This window comes from Colossoma macropomum, unplaced genomic scaffold (genome assembly GCF_904425465.1).
Source record: "Colossoma macropomum unplaced genomic scaffold, Colossoma_macropomum, whole genome shotgun sequence".
Taxonomy (NCBI): Eukaryota; Metazoa; Chordata; class Actinopteri; order Characiformes; family Serrasalmidae; genus Colossoma; species Colossoma macropomum.
Genome location: NW_023494787.1, coordinates 592,991 through 607,646, shown reverse-complemented (window position 1 = coordinate 607,646; position 14,656 = coordinate 592,991). Strand labels below are relative to the sequence as shown.

The window sequence follows — 14,656 nt, the reverse complement described above, 5'->3', positions numbered from 1 at the left end:
GTGGGCTGGTATGAAGAAAATCACTGGCTTCAAGACAAAGTAACAAACTGTTGGGGCAGTTTGGACACAGCCAATGAGCTGAATGTATTCTTTAACTGGTTCAGCAGCTGCTGGACCGGATGGGATCAACCCGAGAGTCCTGAAGGTTTGTTCCTCTCAGTTATGTGGAATTCTTCAGCATCTCTTCAACCAGAGCCTTAAACAAGGGCGTGTGCCAGTGCTGTGGAAAACATCCTGCCTGGTTCCTGTTCCAAAGTCATCTATCTCCTCTTTCAATAACTACAGACCAGTGGCCCTTACATCCCATGTCATGAAAGTCTTGGAGAGACGAGTGTTGTTACATCTCAGACCTCAGGTCAGCTCTTTCCTGGACCCCCTGCAGTTTGCTTACCAACAGCAGGTTGGCGTGGACGACGTTGTTATGTATCTACTGCAGAAGGCATGTTGCCATTTGGACCAGAACAGCACCATAGTGAGAATTCCTTTCTTTGACTCCTCAAGTACATTTAACCCTTGTGTGGTGTTGGGATCTGTGGCACCCGTTTTTAATGTTTACCAAAAGAAAAATGATGCAATTTTTTTATCATTTCAACCTCAAACGTCTTGACCTTTGCTCATTTTCTGTGAAGAACATATAAACAAATACATTTTTATTGACTTCAGACTGTACAGCCCCCCCTACGCATTTATATAACACACGTGGTGTTGGGGTCTGCTGGACCTACAGGTAATAAGAGTGTGCAGGTGCTGTGTCCCTTCACTCTGTCCTCCCCCTATATGGCTGCTGGTGAGACCTCAAATCCAGAGAAGACAACACATCCCAAGAAGCCCAGCTTCTGCAGCCAGAGCCGGATTTTGAAGGAGGAGGCTGGAGCCCCTTCAGCCTACAGACATAAACATGTTTTTCCACCCATATGTTGATATTGATTTTTCCCTCTTTTTGTGTTTTGTCACAAAAAAATGGATAACACTATTGTTTATAGATATGAACTAACAGAGGTAAATGGCAAATATTATATGCTGTCTTTATTGCCTGTAATTGGGATAATGTAAACATCTGGTATTTTCACATAAATGTTTATGGCTGCATTAATTAAAAACCTAGTAACGCAGTGGGCAAACATTAGCTGAGTAACAAAAACATGAACACCACACAAGGGTTAATACCATCCAGCCTCTCATACTGGGGGAGAAGATGGAGAGAATGCAGGTGGACATGTCCACGATTGAATGGGTCTTGGACTACCGGTCTGGTAGATCCCAGTGTGTGCAGTTGGGAACCTGCCTGTCAGATCATCTGGTCAGAAGCACTGGAGCACCTCACTGAACTGAGCCCTCCCCCTTCCTCTTCACCCTGTACACGACGGACACATACAGATCGGACCACTGCCACCTTCAGAAGTTTTCTGATGACTCTGTGGTGGTCAGGTGCATTATGGATGAGCAGAAAGGAGAGTATGGGAACCTTGTGGAAAGGTTTGCTGAGTGGTGTACGAGGAACCACCTGCTCCTCAATGTGACCAAGACCAAGTCTGCTGGGGAGGCGGGAGGAGAAGCTCAACAAAATGATCAGGAAGGCTGTCTCTGCCTCTGGATGCTCACTGGATGGTTTTGAGGTGGTGGTTGAAAGGAGGTCACTTAATAAACTGACTGCTATCCTAAACAACACATCACACCCCTCCATGACCTACTGGTCAGTCAGCAGAGCACCTTCAGCAACAGAGTCATTCAGCTCTGCTGTAGTGAGGAACGGTACAGGAGATCGTTTGTACCAACAGAGATTGCTCTGTACAGAACCTTGTCACTGTGCCAGGACATCACTGTACACTGAGCCACTGACAGGACAGACTCACTGGGCACCAACTGGAAATTACTACATCTCTCCACTCATATTACTGTGCACTGCCACTTTGATTATACATTTGTACATATTCCATATTGCACTGCCACTTTGTTTATGCATTCCTAAATGTCATATTGCACAACTGTTCAACAGGATTATTGTTTACACTGCATAGTTACTTGTTCATTCACTGGAGGGGACGTGCACCACTGCACTGTCAACTGCATAGTATTTATGCAATTTTCTTCTCATTCTCGTACTGCACATTCTTCTTCTTTTTATTGTTTTAGTATACTTTATTATTTATCTTTACTTTCTATCTATACATCTGTCTGTCTATCTATCTGTCTATCCTGAATTAGAACCAATCCCGGACATGGTTTCGCTGGAGGACTACTTTCTGGATTTTGGTGGTCAAAACTATATTCCAGGTCCAACCTTGCTGTTATTGCCAAGTTGTCCATTAAAGCCCTAATTGGTACCTAGCTGGCCACTTTGTTTTTGTTTTTAGTTTTGTTATTTGTATAAGCCTTGACTGAGCAAAGCATCAAGAGTATGTTTACTGTGCATCATAAGACACGTTAACTTTAATTCTGTATTAGCACGATGACCATTTTAAAATTAGGTAACATGTTTACCTGATTTTAAGATCAGTTCCAAGGCCAGAGTGAGGGACATTACAACACTTAATCCTGAAGATCCAAACAGGTGAAGAATAACATGAGGAAGCTCTACAACACAGAATCACATATCAAATTTAGATACTTTCTATTTATACTGAATTGTACATGATGCTAATGTGATCATATATAATTAAATTAATAATAATAAAAATAATATATTCAAAATGTATAGTGACTTTCTTAAAGCCAAGGATGAATTACAAATACAGATAACAGGAAGCAAAATACACACAAACACAGACAAAATGCTCCCTAAGCAATGAGGGAGACAAAAGTCTTGCAACCGTGATGTATATAGTTCTCCAGCACTGCAAAGGCCACAGTGCGAAGTCTCCGGATCAAAGTCCCTCGCTTTCCACCATAACAAGAAAAGAATCAAACAAACTAATAACCTGATGTAAAGTTACAGCCCAAAATTGCACAAGTCAATCTTACACTGGACACACACAGACGCAAGCAGTTTACTCTATATTGCATATTATCAATCAGGATTAGCACAGAACTGCTCCATCAACTTACTCGGTATATTTCTTGGATGATCAAACAAAGCTGCTGGAGGCAAAATATGCAGTAGTACCATCATAGCCAAGTACGCAGAATAATCTGTAATTGTTGGTACAATTGTTTCATTACTGGGGTTAAAACTGAATGTAATGAGTCTGAATGTCAAACATTGATGCACTACATTTTCAGTACTGATGACCGATGTTAAATAAATACAGTGCAGGAGGGAGTTTTTCAGCTTTCTATGATATATTTTGTGATAGATTTTAATATATAAAACTGCATAAACTTTGATTAGTTCAGAGTTTATCATGATTGTCTTCTCACATTCTTAAAAACAAGGTTTCAGTAATCTGTTAGATTGTGGAGTGATATACATCCAACAGGGTATTACATGTAAATGTTATATTACACATGTAGATATAATAATAATAATAATAATAATAATTAGTAGTAGTAGTATTATACAGTTCAGCCTGTGCATTTGTAGCCTACACTTCACATAATTTAAATATGTGTGGCTATTTTTGGCGTCATTAATCTTTAAAGTTCATAACTATTTGCAAACAGTCCAGACTATTTTTCTTACCAAAGGCTATATTTTCTTACACTACATTAACTACATACATTAGCTAAAACAATATATTCTACTTGTATTTGTACACAGAGTAAACAACTTACTCTGTAAATTTTGGCATAAAAAAACTTCACAAAAACTAATTTTGTATTATTATTATTATTATTATTATTATTATTATTGTTATACATTTTGGTAATACAGTGCCATTTACAATAATGATGACAGAAGATGCTTAATAAATAATATTTGACATTTCTTACCTTTACGTTTCATATTTTCTCTTACAAAATGAACATACAAAATACCGTTTAAAACAATGACTATTGATATAACCACAGCACAGCACACATCTGAAAAGAGAGACACTACAGATTAGAGTGTAATCAGTAATGTTGGATGACAATGTAGCACAAATTATTGTTTTACATTGTTTTATTTTTTCATCTATCAGAATTCTTAAATATACTTACATCCTAATCCTCTCCATTTATGACATGTTTGATTTTTATTTTTGTGCTGACGTCGCACCACAAAAACCACTGCTATCCATGCAGCGACATATATTACTACTTCAAATAGAGGCATCCACACTGCAAAGAAAGTATAATGTTTCATACAGACATGACAGATAATTTCTTTAACCAAGTCAGAACAGTTCTGCAAATTACACTAGACAGAGATGTACTTCTACTCAGGTTCACGTTACAGTAGGGTTACAGTCAATAGATACTGTGAGTCACATCTTGATGTCAGAGAAGTTAACACAGTAATCAGCCCACAGAGCAGATTCCTAAAGTATTCACTCATCAACAGTGTTGGAAGTAATGAGTTACAAATTACGCATTACTGTAATTCCACTCCTTTTTGGGTAAACAAGTAATGTATCTAATTACCTTTTCAAATTAAATAGCACAATTACAATTACTGAAATTTAAACAGGCTCCTTACTTTTGTCATGTGTGAAAATATTAATGGAGAACTGCAGACTATAGCAGACAAACACAGCCTGTTCACCCAGCTTCCTTTTCATGATCTGATATCACCCGACCTCACGGTGGCGCAGTGAACGAGTGAATCAGTTAGCGCTAGTCCACACAGTGGCCGACGGTTCAGACAATGTGAGCTTGCTATCCTGGAAATATGGGCATCATTCTTCCCTCCTCGAGATCAAGGACAGAAATACACTGGTGACCTGTAGTCTATGTGCAGGTGTGAGAACTTTATCCACATTAAAGAACAGTAATTCTGATCTTCTGAAGCACCTGGTACAGCAACATGCTTCTACAAAGCATGAAAACCCCCCAGTGCTAGCCCCGCTGAACTATGAGCCCCTCCATCCAAACACCCAAGGCTCGATTTGAAACCCAGGGGTTCATCTGCACAGCCTGTAACCCAGAACTAAACAGACTGGTTGCTGAGTATGTTGTCAAAGACATGCAGCCTATGTCCAGGGTTGAGTCAGTTGCCTTCAGAGAACTAATTAGCAAAATACCAGTAACGAATTAGAGATGGTGGGTTACCATGCAGAAGGACATTTTCCAAAGAAATTACAAGAAGTTACTGTAAAATCTGAGAAACAGTTGTTTCATTTCACACCGCCGAAACAGTATTAAAACTGACTCGTATACTAATAACTGATGTGAAGGCCTGTTGAGGCTACAATAAATAAGCCTATAAAAATATATATATTGTGTTTTATTGTTCTATTTCTATTTCATAATAGTGATGATGGGTGCAACAATTTATAGACAAAATTTATAGTTGTATAGTAATTTATAGTACATTAAATTAATATAGTTGCATGTAAGAGAACTGAAGCAACAAGTAACACAAACATTACTTTCCCTCGTAACTAATTAGTAATTCAATTACTTCTGAAAGAAGTACTAATTACTAACTGTAACTAATGACTAATTTTCAGTAACTTGCACAAATTAAATATATTTTTAGAGTTTTGTGAAGAGAATAAAAACAGCAACAGGCATGTTTCAGTCTCTGAGTCAGAAAGCAGCTCTTAATGGCCTCATTAGCAAACAGAGCTATTCATATGATAATGGAATGGTAATTTGGCCGTTGTTATTCTGTGATTATGAGGCAAGAAAATGTGTGAAAATGCCTGCATCTATAAACAAGAGCATGTGTTTGGGTTGTTTTTACACTGATGGAGGGCACACTCATGTAAGCGGTCAGCCTGTTCCACCAGTCACCAGCAGGGGGCCAGGGCAGCACAGAAGAAGAGCTGGTGGAGCTGGGTCAAAGAACTCCAAGTCCCAGAATCCCCAGATTCCCCAGTACTAATTAGCACTGTGCAGGCACACCTGCTAGGCTCAGCTTAAAAGCCCACGCCAGCAATAGTTCTCTGTCACACCTCTGTAGGGGGGTGAACGGTGTGGTAGATAGAGGCTTGTATTTGAGAAAATGACAAGAAAAGAGAAGGAAAAGAAAAGGGAAATTCAGTTAGAAGCAAAGAGAGGTAAAAGAAACACAGACGAAACCTGAGCTGAAGCGTCAGGAGCTCAGCTTTGTGCTGTGGTGAACTCACAGTTCTCTGTTCAGAAACGAAAAGAAAGCTGTTCCCTTTGTGAGCGAGGAAAGATTTTGTAAGCTCTTTGTGTTTGTTTTGTATTCTTTTGTTTGAGCATGTCGCTTCTCAGCATCTTCTTTGTACACCTTTCCTATCATTAACTTCCCTCCACTTCTTGAAGCAGTTTCTCCACCTGTTTTTACACCTCACTGGCGGCGCAGGTGAAACACTGGTCCACCAACACCCAGATTGACAGTTTGAATCCGGCACAGACAGACGCCTCAGTGTATCGTGAAAGCACTACCCTTTTGTCCTATGCACATCCCCTACCCTTATTAGCACAAACCTCTGTCTGCAAAACTCACAACAACAACTCACAAGATGTTCTTCAGACGAAAGCGTTGAGACAAACTGAAGTCAGCTCCTTCTTCACCAGCTTCTTCTGCCTATAGCTTTCTATAGCTTAAACGTCTGTCATAAAGCAGCTGCATTGAAGTCCAACTTACCTTCTCGGTGTTTGTTCCCTTTTGCTATGTATAATGAACTAATGTTCACAGTAGCCCACTCACTGACAAATCATTAATGCATCATTATATTTGGCTCCTGTAGCACGACACTGTGTGCTGCACAAAATTAACTGTAATATCATTGGAGCCAACTAAATCAGACTCATGGAGGTTAAACTGTGCTTATTATGACAATAAATCTCATTAGTGCAGGCTATTGTGATGCATATGTCAGGTGTAAATGATCATAATACTTGTAAATATGTGGCATGGCTACATATTGTACAATGTGTGTATTATATATATATATATATATATATATATATATATATATATATATATATGATGTGTATGTTTACAGTTGATTTCAACCCAAAAATAGATAAATCTCATTCTTACTGCTCACACATTACTGGTGCTGAGTATGTACTAAATACAATCATATGTAACACTGTGGGATCAATGTTTTTTAGGTGAAATCTATAAAAATGTCAAGGCATGCCAAACCACCTCAAAAGTGGCTGACAGGTCTCAGACTCCAAAGGTTAACCTAGGACTTGGAAGGATTATTATTTTTAGCACTTTTATTTAATGTGCATAAAATGTTTGATTTGATTAATGTGCTTACCAATGGCAAAGTTTCCTGCTTCATTCCCAATAGAAACAAAGGCTGTGATGTTAAACATGCAGGCTACAGCTACAGTAACAGATGTAAGACCAATATAGAGACCTGAAAAATTAAACATTATTATTATTATCATTCAGGTTTATATAAAAGCATAAATGAGCTGTTAAATGTAAAACATTAACAGGCCAAATAACAATATCTAGTTGCAGGCAATTAGACAACTGAACAAGCAGTAGTTCATCCTCAAAACACTTCTGCCAGTATGCCACTCACTGTTACAGCTACACATGTAATCTTAGTTCCAATAAGTTGTATGTGAAAGTTTTGGTGTTCCTGAGTTTGTTGATTGTGTAAATAAGTGAGCATATCCTCTGCAGAGAACATACTTCTGCACATTTTAATACAAAACTACTGTTTATTTACTGAATTCAACATATTGGGGAAAAACATAAAATGTGGCCTCGAAAATAAACAGAAATTGTTGAGCTTTTAACCCATCCATTAAAATGAGTTGCGACTGAATGTGAAGTGTTTATGAGAGTATAAGAATGTTTGCATGATAGCATTGACTGAAACCTGGTTGAAACATCATGACTCGAGCCAGGATTTTGAAAGCAAGGGATTTGGTCTGCCATTTGACCATGGTGCACGGCTGACCGGCAAGCCACAGGGAGGGGGTGTGTGCTTGTATGTTAACTCCCGCTGGTGTAAGACTGTTGTAATTAGGGAAGCTATTTGTAGCCCTCATATCAAACTCTTATCTGTTTCATTGTGCCCGTTCTATTTGCCACAAGAGATCTCACTAGTATTTATTATGGTGGTTTATATTCATCTTAGAGCCAATATGACAGCAACATCCACCACTGTTAAACTTGTGCACCGCATGCAGTGCTTGTCCCCTGATGCCTCGCATTTTATACTTGGTGATTTTAACACTTGTAGTTTTGAGACCCGCCTTGGCCATTTCTACCAGTACGTAAGCCGTCCCACAAGATATGGTAAAGTGCTGGACTTGTGCTAAGATACCATAAAGCCAGCCTATAATTCCCATGTAATGGCCTCATTAGGCTCTTCTGACCATAACTGCATCTTTCTTGCTCTGATTTACCAAACAACCGTCAGGAGAGGGAAAGGTGAGTGCAAAGGGCTTGCTTTGTGCACCAAGGACGCTATGCATGAACTGAATGGCTGCTTTCATAGTACCAACTGGGATGTTTTCAAATATTCTTTACTGACTTAGAGAAATTGACTTTCACAGTGTCAAGTTATGACTTTCTGTAAGCAAATGTACCCAAATAAGTCCTGATATCAGTACATCTCTCAAAAATTCTCTCAATCAGAAAAAGCTAGCTTTCCACCAGGATGACTTTCACCAACAAAGAGTTACTCAAAAGTTAGTGAAAAGGGAAATAAAACTGGCCAAAATGAGGTTTAAAGACAATGTTGAGGACAGACTTAAAGCTATAGTGGGAATTCAGGACAAGAGGCTATTTTCAGTGTAAGTCTGATTCCATCCTGGTAGAAGAGTTAAATTAGTTTTACTTGAGATTTGATTCCCTTGATTTTAACAGGGAACTGGCCAAATTTAGAGTTGTTTTGGGACAGTCAGGTTCAGATTGAGACACCTGGAGAACTCTTGAACAGACAAATGTGAGGAAAAGTCAAGGGCCTGATTGTATCAGAGGCTGACTGCTTAAAATCTGTGCCTTGTTTTTGTGTGGCGTTTCCACATTTATTCTCCAGCTCTCCAACAAATTGAGAAAAGGAGTTTCTGTCTATGGCACAGAGTGTAATTGATCCACTCTGATTCACATTTCAAGCAAGGAAAGGATGCCACAGCAACACTGCTGGGTTTTGTTGTTTGTCACCTGGAGGGCAAGAAGACGCAGGAACAATAAAGTTTTTTTTTCCCATTGTATGCAGGCCCATATTTTAGCTCACAGGCTTTCTGAAATACCAGGCATTGACTCTTGCAGTATTTGTTGGCTGGTAGACTTTTGACAAGAATGCCACAGAGAACTCGTCTGAGGCTCTAATGCTCTACAGGATCGTCTCGGGGTGCATTTTGTGATCCTTGTTATTTGTGCTCTACACCAATGACTGCCAGAGTGCATTTATAATCAAGTTTGCTGATGATTCAGTGATTGTCCGTCTTCTGCATGACCATGAGGTGGGCCATGGTCTAGTGATGAATTATTTCATGAATGGTGAGAAGATTCATATTTGCAACTCAGTGTTTCTAAGACAAATACATGCTTATCGACTTCAGCTAAGACTCTCCTGCCACAGTCGGGTCAAGTCAAAGTTTATTTATAAAGCGCTTTTATAACAGCTGTTTTCACAAAGCAGCTTTACAGAAAAATCTGGGTCTGAGCCCAAGTGAGCGTCGCCAATGGCAACAGTGGCAGGAGAAACTCCCTAAGAGCAAGAGGAAGAAACACTGAGAGGAACCCAGACTCAAAAGGGGAACCCATCCTCCTCTGGACCACATTTTGCAAAAGAGAAAAATAAACAGAGAATAATGTTTTAACATTAGTATAAAATATTAAAATACAGAAAAGGGGAAAAGCATGTGTGGCTCTGATTAAACAGCACAGAACTGATTTTTTTTTTGTTTTAACACTGACAGATCGCTTCCTATTCATCATACTTACATGTAAATGGCTTGTGTAGGAAGCAGTATCTTTGTAGAGACAGAAGCAGAAGCATCACCATGAATACTGCTGATGCCACAGCAACAATATCTATAATGTTATAAAATGAATGTTAGTATGTTCCTATAAATACCACCTTTAACATCTAGAGATGTTCTAATCTGTTAATCGATCTTAAATGGGCTACTATGTAAACAATAGAATCTTTTAAACTAGACATGGAAGGGTGGTGATGCTGTTGTGATAATCAGATACAATATCTATGAATCTTTCAAAACAGACTGAAATAAATCTGCAAGATTTCTGATCCTGGGCATCACCTGTTCCAGACACTCCTCTCTGGTAGAAGATTCATCAAAACCAGCACAGTCAGACATGCTAACAGCTTTTTCCTCAGAGCTGTAGCTCATTAACCACAGTGGACAGTCATACTTTACACTTAAACTGACCATTAAACCTAACTCCTCTGAACAGAACGATTATTTACTCTACAGTAACTGATCAGACCTCCTCTCCGTATTACAGTAACTGATCAGACCTCCTCTCTGTATTACAGTAACTGATCAGACCTCCTCTCCGTATTACAATAACTGATCAGACCTCCTCTCCGTATTACAGTAACTCCTCTGAACAGAACAATTATTTACTCTACAGTAACTGATCAGACCTCCTCTCCGTATTACAGTAACTGATCAGACCTCCTCTCCGTATTACAGTTACTCCTCTGAACAGAACGATCATTTACTCTACAGTAACTGATCAGACCTCCTCTCTGTATTACAGTAACTGATCAGACCTCCTCTCCGTATTACAGTAACTCCTCTGAACAGAACAATTATTTACTCTACAGTAACTGATCAGACCTCCTCTCCGTATTACAGTAACTGATCAGACCTCCTCTCCGTATTACAGTAACTGATCAGACCTCCTCTCTGTATTACAGTAACTGATCAGAACTCCTCTCTGTATTACAGTAACTGATCAGACCTCCTCTCCGTATTACAGTAACTCCTCTGAACAGAGCGATCATTTACTCTACAGTAACTGATCAGACCTCCTCTCCGTATTACAGTAACTGATCAGACCTCCTCTCTGTATTACAGTAACTGATCAGACCTCCTCTCTGTATTACAGTAACTCCTCTGAACAGAGCGATCATTTACTCTACAGTAACTGATCAGACCTCCTCTCCGTATTACAGTAACTGATCAGACCTCCTCTCTGTATTACAGTACCTGATCAGACCTCCTCTCTGTATTACAGTAACTGATCAGACCTCCTCTCTGTATTACAGTAACTCCTCTGAACAGAACGATTATTTACTCTACAGTAACTGATCAGACCTCCTCTCCGTATTACAGTAACTGATCAGACCTCCTCTCCGTATTGCAGTAACTGATCAGACCTCCTCTCTGTATTACAGTAACTGATCAGACCTCCTCTCTGTATTACAGTAACTCCTCTGAACAGAACGATTATTTACTCTACAGTAACTGATCAGACCTCCTCTCCGTATTACAGTAACTGATCAGACCTCCTCTCTGTATTACAGTAACTGATCAGACCTCCTCTCTGTATTACAGTAACTCCTCTGAACAGAGCGATCATTTACTCTACAGTAACTGATCAGACCTCCTCTCCGTATTACAGTAACTGATCAGACCTCCTCTCCGTATTACAGTAACTGATCAGACCTCCTCTCTGTATTACAGTAACTGATCAGACCTCCTCTCTGTATTACAGTAACTGATCAGACCTCCTCTCCGTGTTACTGTAACTCCTCTGAACAGAGCGATCATTTACTCTAGAGTAACTGATCAGACCTCCTCTCCGTATTACAGTAACTGATCAGACCTCCTCTCCGTATTAAGGTAACTGATCAGACCTCCTCTCCGTGTTACTGTAACTCCTCTGAACAGAGCGATCATTTACTCTACAGTAACTGATCAGACCTCCTCTCCGTATTAAGGTAACTGATCAGACCTCCTCTCCGTGTTACTGTAACTCCTCTGAACAGAGCGATCATTTACTCTACAGTAACTGATCAGACCTCCTCCCGTTTGTATACGGCGAAGCTGTGTCTAAAACAGCTGTTGATAAGAATACAGTGAATTATACATGAGCTGTATGTCCTTCTTTCCTAGCAGTGAACACTAGAATATGTACAGATAGTCACGTCTTTGGCTCATTTCACATTTCACTCTTTATTATTCTTTATGATTCTTTATTCTTGTTGTTATTTGTCTCTTAGTTAACCCTTGTTAACAGTCTGTGTCTTTGTCTAGTCTGTTCAGTGTGTTACGTATCATAAAGACTCACCAAGACTCATTCCTGGTATGTGTAACATACTTGGTGAAATAAAGTGATTGTGATTCAGATTTGGGTTTAGTATCAGAAGGTCCCTTTTTCTGAAGGCACACATTACAGTGTCCCTATAGAGAATATTTAGTCTCACATTAAACTCACACTAGCTCAGCAGTGTTTCTCAGCTGTTTGAAGTCATCAGTGCTGAGTGGATCAATACTGACTCTTCTTTTAATAAAATTCTGGTAATTTACACATAAAACTTCAACATTTAAAGAAATCAAAGGGAAAAGCTCTCCCACACTGACTTACTGCATCTGTTTGTTTAATGATTCGTTGTTTAGACCATTAAAAGCTTAATGTTTTGCCATTTTGGAATTGGCCCATTTTTTACAGAAGTGTACATTCAAACACCAATTGGAAAATATGTTCACATCACACTGTGTTGGTTCACATCACATCTTGGTTCCTATCAACCATCTCTTCCTTTTACTTCATACTGCCGAAAAAGTTCTTTGTTCCTTTTTTTGCATTTTTTCCAATTTGCTCCCCAATTTATTCATGTTAAATTTTACCCACTGGCTAGGATATTGTGTTTCATTTGATGGTCATGCTTTCTTGATGTGAGATGCTTTATTACACAAAGTTTAAGGTTCTTCATTTTTGTCTACAAAAGCCTGAAAAGGAGGGGTTTGGCTGATGAAATCACTGCTGTGCAATCATCTTTGGATTCTTTCTTTACAGGTATTATACACTATGTGGCTAAAAGTATGTGGACACCTGACACATCACAACTATATGAGCTTGTTGGACGTCCAAAAATATGGACATTAATATGGAGTTGTTCCCCCTTTGCAGCTTTAATAGCCTCAACTCTTCTGGGAAGCTTCTACAAGATGTTGGAGTGTCTGTGGGAATTTGTGTCTCATCCAAAAGCGCATTTTAGGTCAGACACTGATGTTGGACGAGAGGGCCTGTCTCACAATCTCTGTTCTAGTTCATCCCAAAGGTGTTCAATGGGGTTGAGGTCAGGGTTCTGTGCAGGCCACTGGAGTTCCTCCACACCAAACTCATCAAACCATATAGCATTACAAACATGCTACACACTTCAGCACTCAGTGTCCCCACTCTGAGTTTGCGTGGTCTACTGCTTCGTGGCTGAGCTGTTGTTGTTCCTAGACACACTTCCCTTTCACAATAATAACACTTCCAGTCAACAGGGGCAGATCTACCAGGACAGAAATTTCACTGACTAACCTGTGGCAGAAGTGACATCCTATGACAGTCCCACTGTAGCGCAGCATGCGCTAACCCAGGCTCAAGGAGGATGCAGGAGGCAGGAAAAACGTTTGCAGCAGCATTCTTTAATGTTCACTTCGAGAGGGAACGAGGGAATGCTTGTTGCTACGCCTCCTCGTCACCGACCCTGCTCCGCAGCTCGTCCGCCCGGATAGAATGTGAGGCAAAGCGAAGAGGCCTCAATGTGAAACAGCGGGCGGGGCCCGGATGGCAGAGTTCGGGAGTCGCTTCCCTCCTTTGTGCCTCTCGTTGCCGTCATTGTTGTCCCCCCTCTTTCTGACAGCTGACCTCCTCCTCCCGCCATCACTCGCGTCCCTCGGCAGTATTCGGGATTCAGGCACCGTCCCCCACTCACTCACGGTTCTCTCCCTGCTGTCCTTGAGGGGCTTTGTTCACGCTCAGGGTTCAGGCCCAGCTTTCCTGCTGGCTCTCGCGGCCGTCATTGGGGCCCAGAGGGCGGACACATGCCATAGCCATGTTTAAAGATGCTGAGCTCTTTAGTATGGTCCGTTCTATTGCCAGTGTTTGTCTATGGAGGGCTGTGTGCTTGATTTGATCCACATGTTAGCAATGGATGTGACTGAAACACCTGAACTCAATAATTAGGAGAGATGTCCACATACTTTTGACCATATAGTGTACATTCAAAGTTTTGTAACCAGGATTACAACAGAAAAAAAAGTAAAACATACTTATTGAATCAGATGTTTCATCAAGGTGAAAAAGAGTCAACAGCAGTCCATTGTATAGTTCCAGGCACAGAAAGGAACATATCCTGAGAGTGAGTTTAGCTAGAACAGAAAATGTTTGTGTTCTTTCACAAATTGTTCATCATTTTTGATCACAACTTTTACATCAGCAAGCTATTTTAAAAAGCTGAATAAGTATCAGCTGTAAACTGTTGTAGAATTTCAGGGTGCTGTGTTGAATGTTGCGTAGTGCTACAGTTGTTAACCTGTTCAGTTACTATACTAATTTGAAAGACAAATCATGTACACTCACTGTCCATTTTATAAGGTCCTACCTTAACCTCAGCTTGACTTGCCATATAGGTGCACTTTGTAGTTCTACAGTTACAGACTGTAGTCCATCTGTTTCTCTGCATACCTTGTTTGTCCCCTTTTACCCTGT

At 40.0% G+C, this 14,656-nt stretch overlaps 1 protein-coding gene across 1 annotated transcript in view; it reads right to left on the bottom strand.

Annotated features, from left to right (window-relative positions):
• LOC118805159 overlaps positions 1–14,656 on the bottom strand; it is a 1,027,118-nt gene that overhangs the window by 439,147 nt on the left and 573,315 nt on the right. The window lies entirely within an intron of this gene.